Source organism: Taudactylus pleione, unplaced genomic scaffold (genome assembly GCF_031769625.1).
Source record: "Taudactylus pleione unplaced genomic scaffold, aTauple2 ptg000526l, whole genome shotgun sequence".
NCBI lineage: Eukaryota > Metazoa > Chordata > Amphibia > Anura > Myobatrachidae > Taudactylus > Taudactylus pleione.
In genome coordinates, this window is record NW_028284928.1 from 117981 (window position 1) to 135278 (window position 17298).

At 47.0% G+C, this 17298-nt stretch overlaps 1 protein-coding gene across 1 annotated transcript in view; it reads right to left on the bottom strand.

Moving 5' to 3' along the window:
- SPMIP8 (sperm microtubule inner protein 8) overlaps nucleotides 1–7060 on the bottom strand; it is a 41178-nt gene extending 34118 nt beyond the window's left edge. Inside the window, exon 1 of the mRNA XM_088450812.1 lies at nucleotides 7019–7060. The gene's annotated coding sequence lies outside the window, so the exon portion shown is untranslated. The remainder of the gene's footprint in view (nucleotides 1–7018) is intronic.
- Nucleotides 7061–17298: the final 10238 nt, after the last annotated feature.

Sequence of the window (17298 nt, forward strand, 5' to 3'; positions counted from 1 at the left end):
GGACCTGAGGTAGGTAGCTGGGACACAGGTATACAATGGTGGGTACATGGGAGAGCAAGGACCTGAGGTAGGTAGCCAGGTCACAGGTATAAGGTGGTGGGGACATGGGAGACCAAGGACCTGAGGTAGGTAGCCAGATCACAGCTATAAGGTGGTGGGAACATGGGAGAGCAGCGACCTGAGGTAGGTAGCCGTGTCACAGGTATAAGGTGGTAGGGACATGGGAGAGCAAGGGACCTGAGGTAGGTAGCCGGGTCACAGGTATAAGGTGGTGGGGACATGGGAGAGCAGGGACCTGAGGTAGGTAGCTGGATCACAGGTATAAGGTGGTGGGGATATTGGAGAGCGGGGACCTGAGGTAGGTAGCCGGGTCACAGGTATAAGGTGGTGGGGACATGAGAGACCAAGGACCTGAGGTAGGTAGCCGGATCACAGGTATAAGGTGGTGGGGACATGAGAGAGCAGGGACCTTAGGTAGGTAGCCGGGTCAAAGGTATAAAGTGATGGGGACATGGAAGAACAGGGACCTGAGGTAGGTAGCCGGGTCACAGGTATAAATTGGTGGGGGCATTGGAGAGCAGGGACATGAGGTAGGTAGCCAGGCCACAGGTTTAAGGTGGGGAGATGGGAGAGCAAGGACCTGAGGTAGGTAGCCAGATCACAGGTATGTGGTGGGGAGATGGGAGAGCAAGGACCTGAGGTAGGTAGCCAGATCACAGGTATGTGGTGGGGACATGGGAGAGCAGGGACCTGAGGTAGGTAGCCGTGTCACAGGTTTAAGGTGGTGGGGACATGGGAGAACAGGGACCTGAGGTAGGTAGCTGGGTCACAGGTATAAGCTGGTGGGGACATGTGAGAGCGGGGACCTGAGGTAGGTAGCCGGGTCACAGGTATAAGGTGATGGTGACATGAGAGAGCAGGGACCTGAGGTAGGTAGCCAGGTCACAGGTATAAGGTGGTGTGGACATGGGAGAGCAGGGACCTGAGGTCAGTAGCCATTTCACAGGTATAAAGTGATGGGGATATGGGAGAGCAGGAACCTGAGGTAGGTAGCCAGGTCACAGGTATAAGGTAATGGGGACATGGGAGAGCAGGGACCTGAGGTCGGTAGCCGGGTCACTGGTATAAGGGGGGGATGGGAGGAGGAACCTGAGGTAGGTATTTGTGTAACAGGTATAAGGGGATTGATATTGGAGATCAGGAATATGAGGTAAGTAGCTGGGTAGATGTAAGTTGAGGAGTAGCTTTGCTGCATGAGGCTACTGCCACTGGTAACTAGTACAGAATAGCAGTATATGGAAATCAGACCATGCAAATTGTCAGATGTACAGTGAGTGGACTATGAAGAGGAACCAGAGATCATGGCTCATATTAATACTAATCCCAAAGCCACAGACAGATGGTCCTCAAATTCAATTTAATGGAAATAGGCGTAGATTGGAGAATGGGTTACCCAAAGGGTCCGCGTCCAGTTTTAGGACAATTTCACTCCAGTTACATGTACAGGTGGACCCCAGAGCATACAGGTTACAGTAGATATTGTATGGAATAAATCTGGTCAGGGGAGTGGCTTTGAGGGCAGCCCAGACCACATCGGCTACCTGTTTGGCATTGGAGCCCTCACTGCGGAGATTACTTGGCGTCATTGTGCGATTAGCCCTTCTACATACAGTGATGGTTTGTGAAACACAGGTCCACCAGCAAACCTTCCTGGTGATCTAAAATAACCTAAATACACTCTGGGGCAGCAAACAATGCCATCTGACTGTGAATTTGGAGTGATTGTTGGCGCTTGCAGCAGCAGGGGAGCATTGGCAACACTTCTGCCATGGTGAATTGTGTGAGGGTAGTAGTTGTAGTATACACAGAGTGGACCAGCAGCCAAAACACTGGGTCTGAGATCAAGGCCTGTGGTCGTACACGGCTACTAGATGTTCGAGCAGAACGGAAAGTGGCCGGACTTGTTCAGTACCACAGATGGGCATCAGTGCATTAATTATGGATAATCTGAATATGACTACAGTGAGTATTATCCGTACCTAGAGGAATTCAAGCCGTATTAAGGGCAAAAGGTGGTCCAATAAAATATTGGCCTGGTGGTCATAATTTGGCTAATCGGTGTATGCTTTTTGCAACGAGTACAGTAAAGACTGTAAATGTGAATTGAAAGAAGACAATATGAAGTTATATTGTACAGTCCCAGCCTTGGTGCCAGAGAAAGTCCTGTAACTAGTGTACTGCCAGAGAACATCAAGGTGGTTGGGCTCCCAAAGATCCGTGGTTGGGCCCAGCCGCCAGAAGTCACTGTATATGCCCAGCCGCCAGAGGTCCCTGTTTGTGCCCAGCCCCCAGAGGTCCCTGTTTGTGCCCAGCCCCCAGAGGTCCCTGGTTGTGTCCAGCTGCCAGAGGTCCCTGGTTGTGCCCAGCCACCAGAGATCCCTGGTTGTGCCCAGCCACTAGAGGTCATTGTATGTGCCCAGCTGTCAGAAGTCCCTATTACTACAACTCTCCAGCTTTACAGAGCTTCCTTACATTCTGCAATTGTTCTTGTCCCCCCTGAATCTCACTGATGCTTTTTATGTTTTGTGCTGTAGATTTCAGGGTATGTAATATGTTGGTTCCATGCATGTGATGTGTCTGTACCTCTCCTGGGGTAGTAACAGCACACCAGTCCACCTTTTTCGTGCAAGCTTGCAGGAGCTAGTTTTTATTGTGCAGTAATAAAAATGTAATGGGCCCATTCCAAGTGCTCTCTCACTATCGGCACCACTGCAGCAATTCTTTCCTGCATTTGGGAAACATTCTCAATAACAGTTTTATACGAACTGGACTGCCCCTCCCTTGTCTCTTTGGCAATGTCAAGTAATCCCCTTGGGTGTCTCCCGTACAACAAATCAAAAGGTGAAAACCCTGTGGAGGTTTGGGGAACCTCTCTTATGGCCGACAACAAATAAGGTAACAAGTAATCCCAATCTCTTCCATCTCTGTCCACCCCTTTCCTTAGCATGTGTTTTACAGGTTTTGTTAAACCTCTCCACAAACCCATTAGTCTGGGGGTGATACACGGAGGTTCTTAACTGGGCAATTTTACACAGGCGGCATAACTCTCATAAGCTTTGACATAAATGGGATACCTTGGTCAGTTAGGATTTCCTTAGGTATTCCCAATCTGCTAAAGACATGGAATAATTATCTGACAATGGTTTTTGTTGACGTATTGTGCAATGGTATCGCTTCCGGGTACCTGGTAGCGTAATCCATTATCACCAGAATATATTGATGGCCCCGGGCAGATTTCATTAAAGGTCCAACCAAATCCATAGCTATTTTTTCAAACAGAACCTCAATAATGACTAATAGGACAAGTGGACTTTTAAAGTGTGGCCTTGGAGCATGATTATGACAATCAGGGCAGGATGCACAATAATCAGATACCTCTTTATGAACCCCGGGCCAGAAAAACCTCTGTAAAATTTGCTCAGTGGTTTTCTCTACCCCTAGGTGACCTGCAGTTATGTGACCATGAGCCAGGTCTAAACACTGTTCTTCTGTATGCCCTGGGAATTACGAACTGTTCCCCAATATCTTCCCCTTTCTTAGTCACTTGATACAAAAAATTCTGGCATACTGCCACGTGAGGATATGACAGACTATCAGGGTATATGGGTTTACCATCAATCACTTTTACATTCTCCCTGGCTTTTACCAGAGTAGGGTCATTTAACTTCCTCAATGTCCTCCATGTTATCTTTAGGTGTAGGTTTGAAGCAGAATCTGGCTGCCCTGAGCATCTACTGATGCCACCACCATGGATTTCACAGAATACGAGTTTATATCCAAACAACAAATTGGTGTCTGTCACTTTAAATTTTAAATGTATAACTTTTCCTCCTGCTGCAATTTTCAGTGTGATGCCCACATTCTCCACCACTTGTAACAGGACCGGGGTAGGAGGCCCCTCTCCTGGGGTAGATGGACACCTCCAAACACACAGCAGCCAGGACACAGCACACCAGTCCAGGGTTTTCATGCAAGCTAACCAGAGCTAGTTTTTATTGTGCAGTAATAAAAATGTAAGTCATAAACATAAATCCTAGCCCGCCTGGGCACTAACTAAACAATAACTTCCCTCTATCAAACAGTGGTAGAGCCTACTGCCCTCACCACAAACATAGGCATATGCACATCACTTACAAGAAGTATAACACAGTTCAATGCAAATTGAATAGCGCTGAGAGCGAGCTCCCGGAGCTATTCAATTCAGTGTGCTGTGTGGTTGGAGAATGCCAGTTATCGCGGTCATCGCGCCTTAACAAGGGTGTTAAGGCGCGGTTACCGGCATTCTCTGACCAAAGTGCCTGGCGCGCTGCTGTGAGCGCCGCACTATGTAGAAAAACATCCGTGCACCCCAGTGGGGTGCGAGAAGAAATCCTTAGCGCGCCCAAACATTGCGGTGTATTGAATAGCTTTGGGAGTCCCTCCCGTCGCTATTCAATAGCGCGTTGAATTGAATTCCCCCCAGTGTCTCTGAACAAGCCTGCCTCCTTGCTCTTCCAGGTGTGAGACTCTGAGCTAAATCCTGACACAGCTTAAGGCCCCCATACATCAGCAATCTAAAAACCACAATTGAAGAATTTGAATATTTATTGGCCAATTTTAGGATTTCCCAATCGAGCAATCTGCGCCCATACATTACAGATCTTTTTCAGTGATTTGCAGATCAATTGCAGCAAACACAGATCTGCCAATCTTGAAAGGCCCATCCTTTTACTAGGAACGGTCTGCAAATCTGCTGATCATGTCCACACACTAGCAATCTACAGCCCCAATCGATCTGTGAAATCTACATGTTGGACAATCTGATTAAACAATTCCAATCACTTTTTGGTTGCAATCTGCGATCTGTGAAGCCCATACATTGCAGATTTTTATACACAATCAATTGCAAACTGCAGGATTGCTACAATTGATTGCTGATGTATGGGGGCCTTTATTTGAGCTTCTTCCAGGTGCAATCACTGATCAACCTGCTCTCAGGCTGAAAGGCACAAACACCTGAACCGGCCCTGTGGATGGAGCCCTCTCTTCTCTCTCACATCCATGCCCCCAGGAACCATTATCCGGCTTTTACTTAAAGCCCAAATCTTCAACAAAGCAAATACAGACTTGTCCTGGGGGTTTAAAAGACATAGGTCAGAAACCTAGGACAGATGTACATTCCATTTAGCTCTTCCCAAGTGCTTCTATCTCACATGCTAGACTCAAACGTGATTTGTGTGTACTTCTACAGGTAAGGTATGTAGCGTGTTAGCTTCATGCATGTGATGTGTCTGTGCCTCTGCAGGTATGTAGCACATTAGTATCATGCATGTGATGTGTCTGGACTTCTGCAGGTATGTAGCACATTAGTATCATGCATGTGATGTGTCTGTACTTCTGCAGGTATGTAGCATGTCCCCTCCATGCCTGTGATGTCTGTACCTCTGCAGGTATGTAGCATGCTAGCATCATGCATGTGATGTGTCTGTACCTCTGCAGGTATGTAGCGTGTTAGTATCATGCATGTGATGTGTCTGTACTTCTGCAGGTATGTAGCATGTTAGTATCATGCCTGTGATGTGTCTGTACCTCTGCAGGTATGTAGCGTGTTAGTATCATGCCTGTGATGTGTCTGTACCTCTGCAGGTATGTAGCGTGTTAGTATCATGCATGTGATGTGTCTGTACCTCTGCAGGTATGTAGCCTGTTAGTATCATGCATGTGATGTGTCTGTACCTCTGCAGGTATGTAGCATGTTAGTATCATGCATATGATGTGTGTGTGTACCTCTGCAGGTATGTAGCGTGTTAGTATCATGCGTGTGATGTGTCTGTACCTCTGCAGGTATGTAGCATGTTAGTATCATGCATGTGATGTATCTGTACCTCTCCAGGTATGTAGCGTGTTAGTATCATGCATGTGATGTGTGTGTACCTCTGCAGGTATGTAGCGTGTTAGTATCATGCATGTGATGTGTCTGTACCTCTGCAGGTATGTAGCATGTTAGTATCATGCATGTGATGTGTCTGTACCTCTGCAGGTATGTAGCATGTTAGTATCATGCATGTGATGTGTCTGTACCTCTGCAGGTATGTAGCGTGTTAGTATCATGCATGTGATGTGTCTGTACCTCTGCAGGTATGTAGCGTGTTAGTATCATGCTTGTGATGTGTCTGTACCTCTGCAGGTATGTAGCGTGTTAGTATCATGCGTGTGATGTGTCTGTACCTCTGCAGGTATGTAGCGTGTTAGTATCATGCATGTGATTTGTGTGTACCTCTGCAGGTATGTAGCATGTTAGTATCATGCATGTGATGTGTCTGTACCTCGGTAGGTATGTAGCGTGTTAGTATCATGCCTGTGATGTGTCTGTACCTCTGCAGGTATGTAGCGTGTTAGTATCATGAGTGTGATGTGTCTGTACCTCTGCAGGTATGTAGCGTGTTAGTATCATGCATGTGATGTGTGTGTACCTCTGCAGGTATGTAGCATGTTAGTATCATGCATGTGATGTGTCTGTACCTTGGTAGGTATGTAGCGTGTTAGTATCATGCATGTGATGTGTCTGTACCTTGGTAGGTATGTAGCGTGTTAGTATCATGCATGTGATGTGTCTGTACCTCTGCAGGTATGTAGCGTGTTAGTATCATGAGTGTGATGTGTGTGTACCTCTGCAGGTATGTAGCGTGTTAGTATCATGCGTGTGATGTGTCTGTACCTCTGCAGGTATGTAGCGTGTTAGTATCATGCGTGTGATGTGTCTGTACCACTGCAGGTATGTAGCGTGTTAGTATCATGCGTGTGATGTGTCTGTACCTCTGCAGGTATGTAGCGTGTTAGTATCATGCATGTGATGTGTGTGTACCTCTGCAGGTATGTAGCATGTTAGCATCATGCCTGTGATGTGTCTGTACCTCTGCAGCTATGTAGCGTGTTAGTATCATGCAGTTAGTATATAGTATATGCTGGGTAATCTCACCTGCTGTAGGAGTGAGGAGGATCTGGATGTGGCCGCTCTGTGTTTGTGGTGTCTCCTGGCAGCAGTTGCTGGGGTTACAGACACATCCTGTACCGGCCTCTCCATGCTGCAGTCCCTACATTCATCTACTAACACTGCTACAGTAACCAATCACACACCTGGATGAGCGCTGACAGCTGCTTCTGTGTTGTACAATCTTCCTGCAATCAGACACCATACTGTACACTTCACATTACCAGTATGCTTAAAGATAAGTGAAAGCATACCCACCTCCCTGCTGCCTGCATACCCACCTCCCTGCTGCCTACATACCCACCTCCCTGCTGCCTACATACCCACCTCCCTGCTGCCTACATACCCACCTCCCTGCTGCCTAGCTACATGCCATACCCACCTCCCTGCTGCCTACATACCCTCCCCTCTGCTGCCTAGCTACATGCCATACCTCCCTGCTGCCTAGCTACATGCCATACCTCCCTGCTGCCTACATACCCACCTCCCTGCTGCCTAGCTACATGCCATACCCACCTCCCTGCTGCCTACATACCCACCTCCCTGCTGCCTAGCTACATGCCATACCACCTCCCTGCTGCCTACATACCCACCTCTCTGCTGCCTAGCTACATGCCATACCTCCCTGCTGCCTACATACCCACCTCCCTGCTGCCTAGCTACATGCCATACCCACCTCCCTGCTGCCTACATTCCCACATCTCTGCTGCCTACATACCCACCTCCCTGCTTCCTACATACCCACCTCCCTGCTGCCTACATACCCACCTCCCTGCTGCCTAGCTACATGCCATACCTTCCTGCTGCCTACATACCCACCTCCCTGCTGCCTAGCTACATGCCATACCCACCTCCCTGATGCCTACATACCCACATCTCTGCTGCCTAGCTACATGCCATACCTCCCTGCTGCCTACATACCCACCTCCCAGCTGCCTACATACCCACCTCCCTGCTGCCTAGCTACATGCCATACCCACCTCCCTGCTGCCTACATACCCTCCTCTCTGCTGCCTAGCTACATGCCATACCTCCCTGCTGCCTACATACCCACCTCCCTGCTGCCTACATACCCACCTCCCTGCTGCCTAGCTACTATGCCATACCCACCTCCCTGCTGCCTACATACCCACCACTCTGCTGCCTAGCTACATGCCATACCTCCCTGCTGCCTAGCTACATGCCATACCTCCCTGCTGCCTACATACCCACCTCCCTGCTGCCTAGCTACATGCCATACCCACCTCCCTGCTGTCTACATACCCACATCTCTGCTGCCTAGCTACATGCCATACCTTCCTGCTGCCTACATACCCACCTCCCTGCTTTCTACATACCCACCTCCCTGCTGCCTAGCTACATGCCATACCTTCCTGCTGCCTACATACCCACCTCCCTGCTTTCTACATACCCACCTCCCTGCTGCCTAGCTACATGCCATACCCACCTCCCTGCTGCCTACATACCCACCTCTCTGCTGCCTAGCTACATGCCATACCTCCCTGCTGCCTACATACCCACCTCCCTGCTGCCTAGCTACATGCCATACCCACCTCCCTGCTGACTACATACCCACATCTCTGCTGCCTAGCTACATGCCATTGCTCCCTGCTGCCTACATACCCACCTCCCTGCTGCCTAGCTACTATGCCATACCCACCTCCTTGCTGACTACATACCCACCACTCTGCTGCCTAGCTACATGCCATACCTCCCTGCTGCCTAGCTACATGCCATACCTCCCTGCTGCCTACATACCCACCTCCCTGCTGCCTAGCTACATGCCATACCCACCTCCCTGCTGCCTACATACCCACATCTCTGCTGCCTAGCTACATGCCATACCTTCCTGCTGCCTACATACCCACCTCCCTGCTTTCTACATACCCACCTCCCTGCTGCCTAGCTACATGCCATACCTTCCTGCTGCCTACATACCCACCTCCCTGCTTTCTACATACCCACCTCCCTGCTGCCTAGCTACATGCCATACCCACCTCCCTGCTGCCTACATACCCACCTCTCTGCTGCCTAGCTACATGCCATACCTCCCTGCTGCCTAGCTACATGCCATATCTCCCTGCTGCCTATATACCCACCTCCCTGATGCCTATATGCCATACCCACCTCCCTGCTGCCTATATGCCATACCTACCTGCTGCCTATATACTATACCTACCTGTTGCCTATATACTATACCTACCTGCTGCCTATACCTACTTACCTGGTGCTTATATAAATACTTGCCTACCTGCTTATATATACCATACCTACCGACCGCTTATATACCATACCATACCTGCTGCTTATATACCTACCTGCTGCCTATATACCATCCCTACCTACCTGCTGCCTATATACCATACTTGGCTAACTGTGGACAATATACCATACATATCTACCTGCTGCCTATATACTATACCTGCTTCTATACCTACCTACCTGCTGCTTCTATACCTACCTACCTGCTGCCTATATACTATACCTACTTACCTGCTGCCTATATACTATACCTGTTTATATACATACCTGCTGCCTATATACCATACATACCTACCTGCTGCCTATATACTATACCTACTTACCTGCTGCCTATATACCATACCTACTTACCTGCTGCTTATATACCATACATACTTACCTGCTGCTTATATACCATACATACTTACCTGCTGCTTATATACCATACCTACTTACCTGCTGCCTATATACCATACCTACTTACCTGCTGCCTATATACCATACCTACTTACCTGCTGCCTATATACCATACATACTTACCTGCTGCTTATATACCATACATACTTACCTGCTGCTTATATACCATACATACTTACCTGCTGCTTATATACCATACCTACTTACCTGCTGCCTATATACCATACATACTTACCTGCTGCTTATATACCATACATACTTACCTGCTGCCTATATACCATACATACTTACCTGCTGCCTATATACCATACATAATTACCTGCTGCCTATATACCATACCTACTTACCTGCTGCTTATATACCATACCTACTTATCTGCTGCCTATATACCATACATACTTACCTGCTGCCTATATACCATACATACTTACCTGCTGCCTATATACCATACATACTTACCTGCTGCCTATATACCATACATACTTACCTGCTGCTTATATACCATACCTACTTACCTGCTGCTTATATACCATACTTACTTACCTGCTGCTTATATACCATACCTACTTACCTGCTGCCTATATACCATACATACCTACCTACTGCCTATATACCATACCTACTTACCTGCTGCTTATATACCATTCATACTTACCTGCTGCCTATATACCATACATACTTATCTGCTGCCTATATACCATACATACTTACCTGCTGCTTATATACCAAACCTACTTACCTGCTGCCTATATACCATACCTACTTACCTGCTGCTTATATACCATACCTACTTACCTGCTGCCTATATACCATACCTACTTACCTGCTGCCTATATACCATACCTACTTACCTGCTGCCTATATACCATACCTACTTACCTGCTGCCTATATACCATACATACTTACCTGCTGCCTATATACCATACATACTTACCTGCTGCCTATATACCATACCTACTTACCTGCTGCCTATATACCATACCTACTTACCTGCTGCTTATATACCATACCTACTTACCTGCTGCTTATATACCATACCTACTTACCTGCTGCCTATATACCATACCTACTTACCTGCTGCCTATATACCATACATACTTACCTGCTGCTTATATACCATACATACTTATCTGCTGCCTATATACCATACCTACTTACCTGCTGCTTATATACCATACATACTTACCTGCTGCCTATATACCATACATACTTACCTGCTGCCTATATACCATACATACTTACCTGCTGCTTATATACCATACATACCTACCTACTGCCTATATACCATACCTACTTACCTGCTGCCTATATACCATACATACTTACCTGCTGCTTATATACCATACATACCTACCTACTGCCTATATACCATACCTACTTACCTGCTGCCTATATACCATACATACCTACCTACTGCCTATATACCATACCTACTTACCTGCTGCTTACATACCATACCTACTTACCTGCTGCTTATATACCATACTAGCCTACTTACCTGCTGCTTATATACCATACATACTTACCTGCTGCTTATATACCATACATACTTATCTGCTGCCTATATACCATACCTACTTACCTGCTGCCTATATACCATACATACTTACCTGCTGCCTATATACCATACATACTTACCTGCTGCCTATATACCATACATAATTACCTGCTGCTTATATACCATACCTACTTACCTGCTGCTTATATACCATACATACCTACCTGCTGCCGATATACCATACCTACTTACCTGCTGCCGATATACCATACCTACTTACCTGCTGCCTATATACCATACCTACTTACCTGCTGCCTATATACCATACCTACTTACCTGCTGCTTATATACCATACCTACTTACCTGCTGCTTATATACCAAACCTACTTACCTGCTGCCTATATACCATACATACTTACCTGCTGCCTATATACCATACATACTTACCTGCTGCCTATATACCATACATACTTACCTGCTGCCTATATACCATACCTACTTACCTGCTGCCTATATACCATACATACTTACCTGCTGCCTATATACCATACCTACTTACCTGCTGCCTATATACCATACCTACTTACCTGCTGCCTATATACCATACCTACTTACCTGCTGCTTATATACCATACCTACTTACCTGCTGCTTATATACCATACCTACTTACCTGCTGCCTATATACCATACCTACTTACCTGCTGCCTATATACCTTACTTACTTACCTGCTGCCTATATACCATACATACTTACCTGCTGCCTATATACCATACCTACTTACCTGCTGCCTATATACCATACCTACTTACCTGCTGCCTATATACCATACATACTTACCTGCTGCCGATATACCATACATACTTACCTGCTGCTTATATACCATACATACTTACCTGCTGCCGATATACCATACATACTTACCTGCTGCCTATATACCATACCTACTTACCTGCTGCCTATATACCATACCTACTTACCTGCTGCTTATATACCATACCTACTTACCTGCTGCTTATATACCATACCTACTTACCTGCTGCTTATATACCATACCTACTTACCTGCTGCCTATATACCATACCTACTTACCTGCTGCCTATATACCATACATACTTACCTGCTGCTTATATACCATACCTACTTACCTGTTGCCTCTATACCATACCTACTTACCTGCTGCCTATATACCATACATACTTACCTGCTGCCTATATACCATACATACTTACCTGCTGCTTATATACCATACATACTTACCTGCTGCCTCTATACCATACATACTTACCTGCTGCTTATATACCATACCTACTTACCTGCTGCCTATATACTATACCTACTTACCTGCTGCCTATATACCATACATACTTACCTGCTGCCTATATACCATACCTACTTACCTGCTGCTTATATACCATACATACTTACCTGCTGCCTCTATACCATACCTACTTACCTGCTGCTTATATACCATACCTACTTACCTGCTGCCTATATACCATACCTACTTACCTGCTGCTTATATACCATACATACTTACCTGCTGCTTATATACCATACATACTTACCTGCTGCCTATATACCATACATACTTACCTGCTGCCTATATACCATACCTACTTACCTGCTGCTTATATACCATACCTACTTACCTGCTGCTTATATACCATACCTACTTACCTGCTGCCTATATACCATACCTACTTACCTGCTGCTTATATACCATACTTACTTACCTGCTGCCTATATACCATACTTGCCTACTTGTGGACTATATATCATACCCTCCTGCCTATATAGCCACCTACCTTCTGCCTATATACCTAGCTGCTGCCTATATACCTAGCTGCTGCCTGTATACCATACCTACCTTCTGCCTATATACTGTACCATACCTACTTGCCTGCTGCCTATATACATGCCTACCTGCTGCCTATATACCTACCTGCTGCTTATGTACCATACCCACCTACCTGCTGCCTATATACCTGCTGATGCCTATATATAATACCTACCTGCTGTCTATATACCATAAATACTGCCTATATACATACCTACCAGCTGACTATATGCCAAACATACCTACCGCCTATACACCTACAGTGCATCCAGAAAGTATTCACGGAGCGTCACTTTTTCCACATTTTGTTATGTTACAGCCTTATTCCAAAATGGAATAAATTCATTTTTCTCCTCAAAATTCTACACACAATTCCCCATAATGACAAAGTGTAAAGTTTTTTTATTTTTTGAGATTTTTGCAAATTGAATAAAAAAAGAAACTAAGACATCACATGTATATAAGTATCACGGCCTCTGCTCAATACTTTGTTGATGCACCTTTGGCAGCAATTACAGCCTCAGGTCTTTTTGAATATGATGCCACAAGCTTGGCACACCTGTCTTTGGGCAGTTTCGCCCATTCCTCTTTGCAGCACCTCTCAGGCTCCATCAGGTTGGATAGGAAACGTCGGTGCGCGGCCATTTTCAGATCTCTCCAGAGATGGTCAATCGGATTCAAGTCTGGGCTCTGGCTGGGCCACTCATGGACATTCACAGAGTTGTCCTGAAGTTACTCCTGTGATATCTTGGCTGTGTGCTTAGGGTCGTTGTCCTGCTGAAAGATGAACCGTCGCCCCAGTCTGAGGTCAAGAGTGCTCTGGAGCAGGTTTTCATCCAGGATGTCTCTGTACATTGCTGCATTCATCTTTCCCTCTATCCTGACCAGTCTCCCAGTTCCCGCCGCTGATACACATCCCCACAGCATGATGCTGCCACCACCCTGCTTCACTGTAGGGATGGTATTGGCCTGGTGATGAGCGGTGCCTGGTTTGCTCCAAACATAACGCCTGGTATTCACGCCGAAGAGTTCAATCTTTGTCTCATCATGAACCAAAAAAATATTGCAGACTAGAATGCGCTGATATAAACAAAAAAGTGATTATCATATGTCATCAAAATACTTCCCTTAATAATATGGTCTGGATCATTCACATGTCTCTGAATCCTCCTTCCTCCATTATAAGTCCAGTGCCATAAAAGACATAATCAAAGGGATAGGGACCATAGTGTAATATGTTTTAAACACGACAATTTTAATAAGAACATACAACAATGGTTCGTAACAGAATCCAAACATCAAACAGAAAAAATATTCTTCTTTAAAAAATATATGAACTCCAGTTCATCTATATCATAAAAGTGCAGGTTTATAAGGTGGGTAATTACCGGGTTTCCCCTTGCATACAGGCAAATAAAGTCTCAATCTGGTGGCCTCCGGAAGCTCCAATTTGATTCCTTTATGGTCGGGGGTAATCCCTGGAACATCCACCCTTCAAACCTTTCAGTCTGCACCACAGGCCAACGCGTTTCAAGAGTCACTGCTCTCTTCCTCAAGGCAAATGTCTTGGTTTGAAGGGTTTGGAACATCTCAAGTATGATTAGTGGAAACAAGATGCACCTGAGCTCAATTTTGAGCTTCATGGCAAAGGGTGTGAATACTTATGTACATGTGATTTCTTAGTGTTTTTTTTAATTATTAAATTTGCAAAAATCTCAAAAATACTTTTTACACATTGTCATTATGGGGTATTGTATGTAGAATTTTGAGGACAAAAATGAATTTATTCCATTTTGAAATAAGGCTGTAACATAACAAAATGTGGAAAAAGTGAAGCGCTGTGAATACTTTCCGGATGCACTGTCACTGCTGCCTATATACCATACCTATCTGCTGCCTATATACTATACCTACTTACCTGCTGCCTATATACCATACATACCTACCTGCGGCCTATGTAATGTAGCACACTGACGTGGCTGCGACCAGGATGGGGGAGATCTGTAGGGTGGTCACCAGGCTATAACTCTGCCTTAGATATGAGCGAGTAGCTGGCAGTGCCAGGATGGGGGAGATCTGTAGGGTGGTCACCAGGCTATAACTCTACCATAGATATGAGCGAGTAGCTGGCAGTGCCAGGATGGGGAGATCTGTAGGGTGGTCACCAGGCTATAACTCTACCTTAGATATGAGCGAGTAGCTGGCAGTGCCAGGATGGGGGAGATCTGTAGGGTGGTCACCAGGCTATAACTCTGCCTTAGATATGAGCGAGTAGCTGGCAGTGCCAGGAAGGCGGGAGATCTGTAGGGTGGTCACGAGGCTATAACTCTGCCTTAGATATGAGAGAATAGCTGGCAGTGCCAGGAGAAGCTGAGCAGCGCAGGGTGTGATGTTCCCAGTCAATCTCCTCAGGTGACAGATGAACAATAATAGTTTTATTCTGCGATTTCCTATTATCGCCTTCCTTGTTATATGGGGATGAGTAATGGTGCTATCGCCGGTGGTAACCCCTGACTGTATATATAGGGTAGATTCCCCCTCAGGCGAGTGCCCAGCCTGGAGCCTATATATAGGGTAGTTTCCCTCTCAGGCGAGTGCCCTGCGTGGAGCCTATATATAGGGAAGTTTCCCCCTCAGGCGAGTGCCCAGCGTGGAGACTATATATAGGGTAGTTTCCCCCTCAGGCGAGTGCTCAGCGTGAAGCCTATATATAGGGTAGTTTCCCCCTCAGGCGAGTGCTCAGCGTGGAGCCTATATATAGGGTAGTTTCCCCCTCAGGCGAGTGCCCAGCTTGGAGCCTATATATAGGGTAGTTTCCCCCTCAGGTGAGTGCCCAGCGTGGAGCCTTAATATAGCGTAGTTTCCCCCTCAGCCAAGTGCCCAGCGTGGAGACTATATATAGGGTAGTTTCCCCCTCAGGCGAGTGCCCAGCTTGGAGCCAATATATAGGGTAGGTTGCCCCTCAGGCGAGTGCCCAGCTTGGAGCCTATATATAGGGTAGGTTGCCCCTCAGGCGAGTGCCCAGCTTGGAGCCTATATATAGGGTAGTTTCCCCCTCAGGCGAGTGCCCAGCGTGGAGCCTTAATATAGCGTAGTTTCCCCCTCAGGTGAGTGCCCAGCGTGGAGACTATATATAGAGTAGTATCCCCCTCAGGAGAGTGCCCAGCTTGGAGCCTATATATAGGGTAGGTTGCCCCTCAGGCGAGTGCCCAGCTTGGAGCCTATATATAGGGTAGGTTGCCCCTCAGGCGAGTGCCCAGCTTGGAGCCTATATATAGGGTAGTTTCCCCCTCAGGCGAGTGCCCAGCATGGAGCCTTAATATAGCGTAGTTTCCCCCTCAGGCGAGTGCCCAGCGTGGAGACTATATATAGGGTAGCTTCCCCCTCAGGCGAGTGCCCAGCTTGGAGCCTATATATAGGGTAGGTTGCCCCTCAGGCGAGTGCCCAGCTTGGAGCCTATATATAGGGTAGGTTGCCCCTCAGGCGAGTGCCCAGCTTGGAGCCTATATATAGGGTAGTTTCCCCCTCAGGCGAGTGCCCAGCATGGAGCCTTAATATAGCGTAGTTTCCCCCTCAGGCGAGTGCCCAGCGTGGAGACTATATATAGGGTAGCTTCCCCCTCAGGCGAGTGCCCAGCTTGGAGCCTATATATAGGGTAGGTTGCCTCTCAGGCGAGTGCATAGCTTGGAGCCTATATATAGGGTAGGTTGCCCCTCAGACGAGTGCCCAGCTTGGAGCCTATATATAGGGTAGTTTCCCCCTCAGGCGAGTACCCAGCGTGGAGCCTATATATAGGGTAGTTTCCCCCTCAGGCGAGTGCCCAGCTTGGAGCCTATATATAGGGTAGGTTGCCCCTCAGGCGAGTGCCCAGCTTGGAGCCTATATATAGGGTAGTTTCACCCTCAGGCGAGTGCCCAGCTTGGAGCCGATATATAGGGTAGGTTGCCCCTCAGGCGAGTGCCCAGCTTGGAGCCTATATATAGGGTAGTTTCACCCTCAGGTGAGTGCCCAGCTTGGAGCCGATATATAGGGTAGGTTGCCCCTCAGGCGAGTGCCCAGTTTGGAGCCTATATATAGGGTAGTTTCCCCCTCAGGCGAGTGCTCAGCGTGGAGCCTATATATAGGGTAGTTTCCCCCTCAGGCGAGTGCCCAGCTTGGATCCTATATATAGGGTAGTTTCCCCCTCAGGCGAGTGCCCAGCGTGGAGCCTTAATATAGCGTAGTTTCCCCCTCAGGCAAGTGCCCAGCGTGGAGACTATATATAGGGTAGT